This window comes from Streptopelia decaocto (assembly GCF_964273445.1).
Source record: "Streptopelia decaocto genome assembly, chromosome: 9".
Lineage (NCBI taxonomy): Eukaryota > Metazoa > Chordata > Aves > Columbiformes > Columbidae > Streptopelia > Streptopelia decaocto.
The window spans coordinates 1,973,192-1,985,464 of NC_138664.1; the positions used below are offsets into that span (position 1 = coordinate 1,973,192).

The 12,273-nt window shown below is 46.2% G+C and overlaps 1 protein-coding gene across 10 annotated transcripts in view; it reads left to right on the forward strand.

Annotated features, from left to right (window-relative positions):
• SEMA6D (semaphorin 6D) overlaps positions 1-12,273 on the forward strand; it is a 498,283-nt gene that overhangs the window by 455,031 nt on the left and 30,979 nt on the right. For 6 of the 10 annotated variants that reach the window (XM_082060768.1, XM_082060775.1, XM_082060774.1 and 3 more), the window contains exon 1: positions 10,543-10,649. The exons of 2 other annotated variants lie outside the window; for them this stretch is intronic. The gene's annotated coding sequence lies outside the window, so the exon portion shown is untranslated. 2 more of the 10 variants (XM_082060773.1, XM_082060772.1) reach the window with 2 other exon arrangements.

Below are 12,273 nucleotides of genomic sequence, written 5' to 3' on the forward strand. Positions count from 1 at the left end.
ACAGGTGATGGTAGAGCACAGCTACAGGTGACGGTAGAGCACAGCTACGGGCTCTGACGTTCTCAGATGGGAATACAACCTCGTTACTCCAGGTTGATATACAGACCGAATCGCTGGCACTGCCTGCCCACTGCCCATCTGTCAGAATGGCACCGTGCCCACCGACGTGGTGACGTGCCAGGTTTCAGTTGAAGTAGGTGCCTTCTAACAATGGGTTTAGAAAGCAGCCTGTTGAAGGCAGCAACTGACACTTGGTTTTCAATAGGCTATTTCTGGAGTGGGAACACTTGCTGGCAGCAAGTGCAAAGGGCCTAAATCAGCTTCTGTTAGTCAGCTGCAAAAAACCCCCTCATTTGCTACAGTAACAGAGGTTTGGGCTAAAAAGTAAAGTGATTGCTTCCATTTGCATGTGCTAGTCTTGCATGTGTATGTTTATTGTGCCTCCTTAATCCCATTTACCAAACTGCATGGCAGTTCACAGGTGAGAAAGGAAAGGAGGAAGAGGTGCAGTGTATTGCGTTTGAGACAAGAAAGGGTGCTTTTTTTGTTTAACTTTAAACCATGATCCTTTGATATTTTCCACTGCTGCAATGGATATTGTATGGTAATCCTGCCAGGACATTTCATATGTGAGGAAGAGTTTGAGGGTTGGCTCCCTAGGATGACATTTGAAAAATATAGTTCACATTTTTTTTCCTTTGGCAACGGAGAGAATAGAGGGATCTTCATGCAGTCCCAGCAAAAATCAACACGCTTTCTGTCATCGGGTCTTTTTGAAAGGGTTTTGTAGGTCCTAGGGAAAACACAGGCTTTGGCTCTGTCAAAGATCCATGAAGGAGCGCAGATCAGAGAGCAAGTTAATGCACGCGGTTCTCCCTGGGGACGTTCTGGATACAGGATGCCTGAGACGTGGGCAGAGTGTAAAACCACATGGCTTTAAGAGCAGCCCAGATGGCCAGCAACCCCAGGAACACATGCACATGTGCTATCCCGATCCTTCTAGGAAGGACCTTGAACCTAAATTGTCAGCCTGACATCAGCGCCATGACATTACTGATGGGCAGGAGTGATACATGATGCACTTTGCAGACAGCTACTCGCTTGGGTCAGTAGTAAAGAGTAGTATGGACCAACATCCCTCTTCTGCCAAGCCCAAAGCTCACCTGAGCTTGAGCGCTGGCAATGGGATGGGCTGGGAGTCTGAGCCTGACCACGGCTCTGACCTGCTCTCAAAAGCACCTGTCACCTGGCTACACGAGACACCTTCCCATCCCTCTCTGGTTTTGTGTTGAGCTCTTGGCCTGTCGCACATATATGGCTAATGATGACAGGGAGAAAAAACACCACCGAGGCATTGTCAGCCAGCATGCAAAGTACATCCGAACAAAAGAAGCAATCACTGAGATCCTTCCGAACACAGGAAGTTATTCAGGCAGCATCTGAAGTGCTCAGATAAAATATCCAACTCTGAAACAGCTTTTGATAGGAAAGCTGAGAATAACCTGTCTTTGGCTACTGGACAGTAGAGACTTTATTATGAAATTATTTATTTGCTATAACGTGGCTGCTAAAATCCTGGCACCTTGTTATGCAACTAATTACAAAAAAAGCCAAATCTATAAAAGAAGCTGGAAAACTTCAGCTAGAGCCACAAATACTGTTTTTTTTCGATTGCTTCCCAGACAGAGAACCACTTTTCGTGCCCTCCTCTTATCCACAGAGACACAGCAAGGTCTGTAGCTGACAGCCACGGCAGCTGCGGCTGCACCTCTCCGAGCAGCAGAGGGAACAGTGCCCACAGCAGTCCCTGTGCTGCGCCAGGATTGAGACCTCAGGGCTCACTTGATTTTTGAGCCACACCAGATAACAGCGTTGACGTTCCTACACGAGCCTGGTTTTCCAAGTCAAGCACCATCCGGAGGATTTAGCAATAACTTGATTATCACTAGTTGCTTCTTTGCTGCATATTTTTGCTACGTTAATTCTTCCAATATGTGCTGCAAATAGAAGATTTTGTGGGATAGAATAGGTGCCACTGCTAATGTGTATTGCCTTGGATCTAAAGTGCGTCCTACACTTTTGACCCCACACACACCCCTCTTTTAAACCCAGCCCCCTCGCCGACAGCTCCTTTGCGTGGCTGTTTCCTGCATGACTTGTCACAGACAATGGTGTTTCCCCAGGCTCCGTGGCGCTTTGCATCACCCAAGATTAGTGGGCTGACATGCACAGCCGTACAAGCAGCTGGCAGACTGTGATCGCTGAAACAACGCGGGGGTGAAACGGGCCACCTAGCTCATCGTCACCTATTGTCACCTCAAAGGTGAAAATACGTCATCTTGCACCCACCAAAGAAAAGCAGTAAGATGTGTCCCGGGATCAGTAATATGACAGTGGCTCTTGGTGCATCATTTCAAATGTTAATGGGGGCGGAGGGGGGAAAGCAGTAGCAGTAACTCCAAAGGGTCAAAGCCGCCTGCACTCAATTTCGCCTTTTAGTTTTGATAATGTGGTATATAGGGAATAATACTGTTTGTGCTCACCTTCTGTAAGTGGGAGTTTTTCTTCTGCCCTGGCGTGCAACGCACAGACCAGAGCAAGGCAAACCCTTCGTGGATGGCGCTGCTATGGCTCCTCAGCAGAAAGGATGCTGCAGCCCACAGCTGGCGCACAGAGAGCACTGAGGCTTACCAAAGCGAGAAGACACTTTTTCAAACCAACTGTAACACTAGGTAAGGCCATAAGCATTGAAAAAATAATTAAAGATATCCACCTATGCCTCAAGAACAAAATATCCTAAGCTAAAGTCAGATACTGAGATGTCAAGGGGCATACACGAAACAGAAACTCAAGCTAACACGCCAAAGGCAGCAGCTCCTGTCATTACTGATTGTGTGTGCGTTATGAACTTTCTGTATGTGTCACAGGGGTAAAAGTAAATAGTTTGATCACCTTTCTTCAAAGCTAGGATGGGAAGCTACCCTCTTGCTGGGTAGGAATGCACTGCAGACATGTGGTAAGGCTTTATTTCGGATAAAAACTTACAAGCAGTTTGTTTACCTTTCTATTCCTAGCGATGACTGGTATTAACTATTTTCTGAGCACCCTCCCTACATCCCCCGTGAATAATGTCTGTCTGATCCTTTACAACTGTTTCCCTGTCACCCAAATGAGGCCGGTTTTTGGCTCCTGAGCCAGCGTGGGGCTGGACAGCTGCAGAGTAGCTGCGGCAGCCCAAGGAGCTACTCAGACTGGCCCAAGGGAGATTCAGACTGTGCTAAACTGCATTCTCAGAGTCATATTTAAGGCCTTAATCCATGGAGTTATATTTGGTGGGACAGCGAAGGAACACAGTTTGTATGTGTCTGTGGATGTCTGTGTGAGCCTGTACATGCACACATGCCTAACTGCTTGTTTTCTGTACTACTAAAACCTCCACTACTACAAAATGCCATCAGCTGGTCCCTGTGGACTCACCTTTGTGTAGGATGTGGTTGTTGGTATACGAAGCCAAGCTGCTTCACGTTGGATTTTATGGACTTTGGAATGAGTAACGTGATACTAATCTATAGATAAACTAATCTGCTGGTATTTATAACCAGTGAGCAATTGCCTCACCCCTTAGATTCAAGTTTGGGGATCTGGCAGTTACAACAAATAGTAGCTTTACTGTAGCTCTGACCTGTTTGGGAACCTGTGTGATTGGCTAAATTGCTAAGGGAATATTTGATTTACCTTCAAGAGAACATCAGTCTTGTCTTTGGTCATTCTTACTGATAGGGAGTAATTTTTCTTCTGGGACAGGACAGAAAACACTTAAGTCTGAGCCCAGTGAATAAATAAAAAGATAAAATTATTATCTGTTCCCATCCTACATTATCTTGTAATTTACACTTAAATAACAGTGAAACAATCGAATGTTTTCAGGCCTGTTCCTGTTCTGAAGGTCACTGGGTCTCCACAGGACAAGAGGGACTCATCACACAGAATCAATTACAGGATTAGGTAATCCCCTAAAATGGGACCGAAAAGTGATTTTGTGGAACACAAGTTGCTATATATAAACAGATAACATTAAGTGTCTTGTCATCTTGTGATTATATGCCATGAACATAGATTTGTTACTAATATGCCCGTCTTTTCATCTGTCTATGCCTGAGAAACGCAGCACGTTTTACTAGTGAGGAAAAGCGTAAGTAGCGGCTGCGGATGGTGGAAATGTACTGAGCACAAGTATGACAAATGAAATTTTCAAAATTAAAATTGTAGGCTGTGAGGAAGATCACCTATTAATCTTGGAAGTATGCCATTAAATCTAATTACAGTATTTTGTTGATATTACCTTCGATGTTTGAAATCAATTCCCCATCAAATGATATAGGTGATGTAATACGCCTAACTGAAAAGCTAATCATGGTACAGAGAATGGAATTTTCTTGCTTTCAGCGATTTCTGAAGGTGTTTAAAGTGCTGGGGCAGTTAGCAACACCTACCGCCCTGTACCTGGCCCCAAAGGGCACCACGGCAATGCCTTAGGCCCGGCTTTTCTGATCCCAGCTCTCTCCCAGCTCCACAGCTGGGATATTTTTTACAAGACTATTCTTTCGCAAGCCCCTGGGATCAATCGCATTTTACTACTGCGACGATCTTTGCAGGAAAGGGCCATGGCCAGAATTGCCGCCCTGAGAATGTTGGTTTTTCAAAGTTAATTCTGATGGTGAGCCCACAGGCAGGAAAGACCAGTTGCACAAGGCTCTGCCCAGTTATGTTTATTGCTTGAATCCCTTTTATTAGCTCTGACACACAGTCATCCAGATTTCACTCTGAGCGCATTTTGAGTCATAAAATACACAGGACAACACACTACAAACATTGTGTCTGTGTCTTTTCCGTCTCTGCTGATGTGGGGGTCTCTTTGCCAGCCCCACAGCCTCGGCACAGGCGCAATTCCGGCCTTCAGAAAGTGCTGAAACTGGTTTGTATCTTCCTATATTTTACAAAATGCTAATTGCTTAAAAACAAGCGCCTCCTATAATTCTCTGACAACTGACGAGGGTGAAAAGGGGGGTTTCACTTCATTTGGAAAATACAGGAAAATTATTTTCTTCCCTTTAAGCAATATAAAGAACTACATCTATGTGCTGCTCCCTGAATTGGATACTATTTACAGTAGTGCGCTGCCAAAGCATTAAAACACTGTTTGTTTTCCAGTTATTTTTATTAATTACTGGCACATCTCCTCTACCTCCCCAGAGGTAGATGGGGGAAGAACTAGAGAGCCAGCATACTGAATTTCCGCCTGACTCTTGCCTAAGGAAGAACTGAGAGCAGCTATTAGATTTATCACTTAAATATTCAATATAGAGGTAGTATTCTGTATGCTTCTCGAGGCAGACGGCTGTCGATGATCGTGGGTGGGCAGGGAATAGCAGTATGGACCCATTTCTTAGACCAGCCGGGAAGATAAGCAACAAGGGAAGGCAGATGCAGATGCTGATCCTGCACAGAGCCAGGGTAGAGCTGCCAAGAGCGGACGCTCAGCCCATCAGCGCTACCAGAAAATTGTCACTACGCCTCCAAGTGACAGGATCAACCTGAGATTTCCACACACCCCTCTAAATGAGGAGGCAGATCAGAAAGACGTAAGAAAGACAAAACAATGATGTTAAATTGAAGTTTTGACAGTCGGAAATACTTCAAAAACAACTCTCAGTGCGGTAGCCAGGAAGATGCTAAAAGAAAGTGCTGAAACTGGTTTGTATCTTCCTATATTTTACAAAATGCTAATTGCTTAAAAGCAAGCGCCTCCTATAATTCTCTGACAACGGACGAGGGTGAAAAGGGGGGTTTCACTTCATTTGGAAAATACAGAAAAATTACTTTCTTCCCTTTAAGTAATATAAAGAACTACATCTATGTGCTGCTCCCTGAATTGGATACGATTTACAGGTATAAAATTACAATGTCTTTTCTTAAACTTACCACCATTTATACAGTACGTGACTTATAACCAATTATTTGTCTGTATCAATACAGCACAGGCTTGTTATATTAACAAGTTGGTATTTTTAGCCCGTTGGTGTAAATCATGAGCGACGCTGTTCTGAAATGTCTCACTTCTGACTTGCGCTGATAGTGCTACGAGCTCAGGACTCAGGAGGAGAACGGTTGGGTCGGTTTTATTGCTTTGCCAGCCAAACACTGGGATTTTCACCTACATTTCTTCAGGCAATAAGGTTTAGGGTGATTGAACAGGGATAGGATCTAAATGCACTCCAGGCAGATTAAAGACCCATCTTCTTGGAATCTAAACCACGGGGGATGGGGGTGAATAAGTGGCTACAAATAGGGCAATAACTACTGTAAAGGTTCAGGGAGACCGGCTGCTAAAGCCAGGAACAGTAGCATCCATCTAACAGAGGCAAGTGTTAACGCAAATTCTGCATTGTGCAGGCTAACAGTGGAATACTGTACGTAACGAGCTATCAGTTTCACCTTATGTGGCTTTAAACCTGTTGTGGTGATGAGCTGTGAAGCATTATAGCTTCAACTTCCTATTTTCTACATTTACGTTCTTAAAAAATCCGAAAGAGAGAATTCTTCACCAATCGATAGGGATGAAAAGCCTGTTTTTCTTGGAGACTGTTCTACATTCATTCACATACTCCCCAGATGTTGAGAAGGCACATATAGCTGTATGAAAATAACTTTCCTAGGTTGTTAACAGAAACTAATCTTATCAGGCAGACTAATATTTACCCCTGCTATGGGAGCATTACTCATTGAAGAGCACCTTAAATTGTCCAACTAATTTTATGCACTCATAATAAATTAATTCTGTTCTCTTTTATTATCAAATTTAATTACAGACAAGGTAAGTCATAACATCCGCACTTTGCAACTTAGATTTAAGGACAGCGAATATAAAAATGGTGCATGTCTACTTCATTGGTAATTATGTATCTGATCCATACTAAATTACCTACCAATTCCTCTGTACCATTCCATGCAGTAATTCCATGCAGTAGGCAGATGTCTGTACACACTGGTGAAATGTGGTGCATTTGGAGGAAAATCAAGAGAAAGGAGGTGGCAAATATTTAGCTAAAATATAATGATTCATAGGATATAACATCATCACGTCCTGGCACTGCTGTGATTTGACCATCCTTCTGTAACTGACGTTTGCTGCTTTTATCGAAAATGACGAAGCTTAAATGAACATGTGCTCAAAATCGACGTTTCAGGTTCCATTTAGAAGCCACCGTGTCCCTGTGTGCTGAGTCACCGACCCGGCGCTGGCTCGGGCAGAGGGAAACCATCGATACCATCTTCCTCAGCACTTGGTGTTTCGTAGGGATGCACCATTGGAGCAGATTCGCACAGGCGACCGAGCTCTGAAGGTGCTTTCCCCACCGTGCAAACTGCACTTGCATTCTCTGACCAAATCACCGCCCAGCTGAAGCACTGATCTTAATGAACAGTTGTGTTTGCTGAAATCGATTCAGCCTTGCTTATAAACTCAATGGAGGCATCCAAGCAGAATGAAATGTCTGCTTTAAACACATATTAGTTTAGTATTATCTGTATTTTAACGAAGCAAAAAAACTCAATTTGTTGTTCTAACAGATGGCGGTTCTTTTATCTGCATGTAAATTTTGAATATTTTGCTTACGTTTTCAAATTCCTGAACAAGCGTTGCTGAAGTCTGTAAAACACTTAGAGGGTGAAAAGTCCTTTAGACAACAGGAATAATCCATAAGCTATACCTGTGAGATAGTAAGTGCTCTCATTACTGTTCACAGACCAGTCTCATTGGAGCCAGAGCTGCTCCCCGGGCATTCCCAGCCCTTGTACTGATTTAGTCCATTTTATTGTGCCTCTGTACTTTCAGATTCTGCTGATGTGTTTCTTTTACAAATCAATCATTCTAAGGGTAATTAACATTTAAAAGCCAGGTTTCTTTTAATTCCATTAGTATATTTGTGACAAGAAATGTGTTGGCAGAATCCAAAGGTTAAGAGTTACAATGAAGAACAAGTTTTAGGATAAACGAAAGTTAAGGCCTAAAATAGCCTGGCAATACCCCATTAATCTGCACACTATTGACACAATAGTGGTCTGTTGTGTCAATGAGGATTTAAGAAGCTTTGCAGCACATGTTACTGATAGTTTATCATATCAATAGGAACTTGCATACATTTGTGTTTAAAAACCTGCGGCTGTGTTAATTCCCTGACTGCACACATATAAAGTGCACATACTTTAAATCCTTACATAAAGTGGTGGGTAGCCATGCAGGAAGTTTTGAAACTATAATTAAACTACCATATTTAAGTGTAGACACAAGATACTAGTCTTGGCTATACCAAAATCCTCCGAAATCATGTATTTCAAGCTGAAATCCTTGGCCCTACAGGAATGTGATCGGATTCTCAACATCGTGTCACCTGTCTCGTTGAAGCAGAGGGAGATTTAAAGCATATTCATCTCCCATCCTGGTATGTGAAAGCCTTGAGTCAGCCTGTGGGGAGGAAAGGTCCCTTCCCTCTGCTCTGCTTCCCACACCCAGTAGGGATAACCACGCAGTATTGCTGACCAAATTCTACGTGCCAGTCACAAAAAGGATGTATCAAATGAAAATATGGGTGGCTGTTCCAGGACTACAGGGTTTTTTTCTGGCTGGCACCACCATCAGCCATTTAAAAATCCAAGAAGCAAAGCCCGCACTTGTAATGCCTGGTGTGGGTGGCGTGCACCTGGGGACCTGCACGCTCTATAAACGCACACAACACCGGGGCTTTGACTCCTAGTGAAAAGGCCACAGAGCTATTTGGTGAACCGAATCCTTCTTTTGAGGCACTCTAAGCTGTTTTGTCCTCGTGCAATTCGACGCCTAAGCCAGCGAGTGGTCTCTATCGTGGCATTTTCACGCACCGTGCGAATTTTGATGGTTTTCAGATTAGGGCTGTTCCTGAGAAAGAAAAAATAATGTCCTTACACCTTAAAGCAGGCAGCAGCTCCTGGGGTGCATCACAGCCGTGCTGTGTTTGCTGCGAGGAAGCCCATAATGATCTCGCCTTTAGCCTGTCACCACCAGGAAACATCAGAGAGAGGCAGCCAAGGCACCGAGTTGCCAAAAACGTCCTATTCCCATGGCTGAGAGATTTTGTTGGCACCATCTCTAAAGAGAATTTACTATGGGCCAAATCCTGGCGCCCTTGCTTAGATGAATCAGTTCTCAAGAGGCAACGCTCCCACTGCGAGTGGTGCATGCGCAAAACCCTGCGGGATCAGCCCCAAAGATCGCCCGGGAGTTATCAAGAGCTTTTCTTGCAGGGGGGCAGCAGGGCTGTGGGAAGCAACCAGCCCGAGGGCTTGCTGGGGAGGCTGCGCACAGCTGAGGAGCAGCGGTTTGGGAACTGCATGTGAATGACACGCATGTTCCCCCCGCAAACATCTCTAAATTAGTTTTACTGTCAATTTTTCTCATTTCCCATAAAACAAGCACAGATGATACGCGTTGGTCTTAGGCATTAGGGGTTTGTTGTTGTTGTTTTGTTGTTGTTTGGTTGCTTTGTGTGCAATGTGTGTTGTTTTGGGTTTGGGTTTTTTTTTTTGCTTTTTTGTTTGTTGTTTGTTTTTTCAGGGGCATCCAAAGTATTTTGTGGCACTTTAAGCCTTAATTAATTTATCTTTCATGTGAAGATAAATGAAATTAGTGACAGCTACTTCCTGGACTACATTTCTGGGATTAAACCCTTTGTTTCTGCAATATCTGAGGGGATTTTGGACAGGCACTTCAAGAGATGTCATTTCAAGGACGCTCCCCCCCGCCGCCCCCACCACCAGTACACGCAAAGTACTCGTCTGCAAAATTGCCTCTCATTAGCCTGCAAAATTGCCTTGCTCGCAATGACTTTTTGCTTTCGAAGTAGGAATTAAAATTTCTGTATGAAGAAGGGAAGGCAGCGTCGCCGGTTCACAAAACGCCTTCTCGATGGCTGCGCCCCAGCTCCTCACCTCCGCGGAGCCGCGGCAGACGGGGGGGGCTGGAGGGACAGGGCAGCTCCGCGGAGGGGGTGAAACTAGATGGGAAGTTTGCGGGCTCCCCGCGCACGCAGCTGCGCTCGCTGGCGGGTGCGGGGCCGCGCCCGGCGCTGCGCCCGGCGCTGCCCGCGGCGGGGCGGGCGGAGGCGGGGGAGCGCGGCCGGGCGGTGCCGACCCGCCCCGCCATGGCGCGGGTGGCCGCGCAGCTCCGCGCCTCCTGCGGGCCGCGCTCCCGGGTGCGGTGAGAGCCGCGCCGGGGAACTGGAAAGTTGGCCGCGCTGGCGGTGCGATGCGGTGCGGAGCGGGTGCCGCCGCGGGCGCGGTGTTTGCGCGGAGGCGGGGGGCGGAGCGAGGCCGGGCGCGGCGGGACAGCGCGGCGTGGCGAGGGGCGGGCGAGAATAAATGCATTAAGGGGAGGTGGAAGGCGGCGCGGGGGGGAGAGGCAGGCGGGAAGGGGTGGGCTCTGCGGGGCGCGCCTCCCCCGCGCTGGCTCGGCAGCGAGCGGAGCGCCGGGATGGGGCGCCCGGTGGGGGACAGCGGGCGGAGGAGGCGGCAGCCCCGCCGGCGGGCGGCGGCCGTGGGCAGCGGCGCGGCGGCAGGTACGCGGGGCCGCGGCGGGTGCGCGGCGGCGCTGCCGAGCGGAGCGGGCGGCCGCGGTGCGAGCCGGCGCTGGCCGGAGCGGGGGGAGCCGAAGCGGAGCTGTTTGGTTTGTCCCCAGCGCCATCGCCCCGGGGCACTTAGGGTGAGTTTGGGCTGGCGCTGGGTCGGGGGCTGCGCCGGCCCGGCCCCGGGGGTTCGGCGGGGCGGCGGCGCGGGCGGTCAGCGAGCCGTGATTTACGGGCTCCCCGGCAGGAGCCGGGCGCTGGGAGGCAGAGGGAGCTGTGTTTCAAGCTCCCCATCAATTATGGATGGAAACAAATACTAGAGTCAGTTCTGAATTATCCCCGTGCAGAAGCAGGAATAGCTCCGCTCCGGCCGCCTCGCCTCCCGTGAAAACAATGATCTGCTCAGGTGCGGAGCGGAGAAACTTTTCCTTTTTTTTTTGGGGGGGGGGGGGGGGGTGTTTCATCACTGCAGAAACCGATACAGCAGCTTTCAGGGAGTAATTAGAAAGGGTTTAAAGCCGCCTTTATTATTTATAAGCGCTGGATAGAAATGGAAGGTCACGCAGATATTTCTAGATGGATATGATGCCTGCCTTTTAAAGGGTTGTGGGGTCGTTGCGTTGGGGTTTTTGTGATTGTCATTGTGTTTTATCTAGTGAGTTGGAAAATGTGATTAAGTATGCTTTAGGTTCATGTATTGAAAATATCGTAGTGCCGGTGGATATCCCACTTGTTAGCATGAATATAGTTAGTCTTAAATTAGTGGTTTTCTTGCAGTCTTTGAGTTGTTCCTTACTTCTGGTCAAGATCATGTTTGTATCACAGGTGTTAGCCTGTGAGTAATTTGAACAGAATTCGGCCCTCGGTGTGTAAAGTCATTTGTATTTATATATGTGTGTGGCTTAGAATACATTTACTTTTGAGCATAGCAGCAGCTATGATGGTTCATAATGCTCACATATGTGGCACTTGCTGTGCAGATGGTATTGTAGCTTATCCATGTACACACACACACACACGCTTGACACATAATGTGCAGGAATTACAGCAAACTTCCTCCAAAATACTGTTCAGTGCTCTGTAAATGTGTGGCAGTTTTTCCCTTGGTTATTCCTTTGAGACAAAAACATGCATCTTTATTGGGATACCTTTGTATTCCAAGTGGTTAGTCTTTCTTTAATAATGTTTATTAATTCACTTAAATATTATCTGAAGGAACAGCTTCCTACTGTCTTAGAGGCATTTGCTGCTGATCTATTGCTCTCACATACAAATACTTTCACTGAGAATTTTCCAAGGTTCTCTGCTTTTTCCAAGTCCAACAGGAAGCTCATTGTAAAGCTTTGCAATCACTTTTGTGGCAAAAAAGAATAGATGTTTTTCCTGCTTTATTCACACTGTAAAATCCCATGCACCTCCAAAATCCACTTAAGTTACTATTCAGTAAATTAAGCTGCACGTAATCATGTTTAATGTAGTAAGTGACAGGCATATTTTGTTATGTTGGCAGATATTGTATAAATATTTACTCTGTCTTAGATAAATACAAATTGCTAGCTGAGTGGTCTGATTTCTTTTCTATGTAATCATGAACTTCAACACTTTTTATATTAACTAA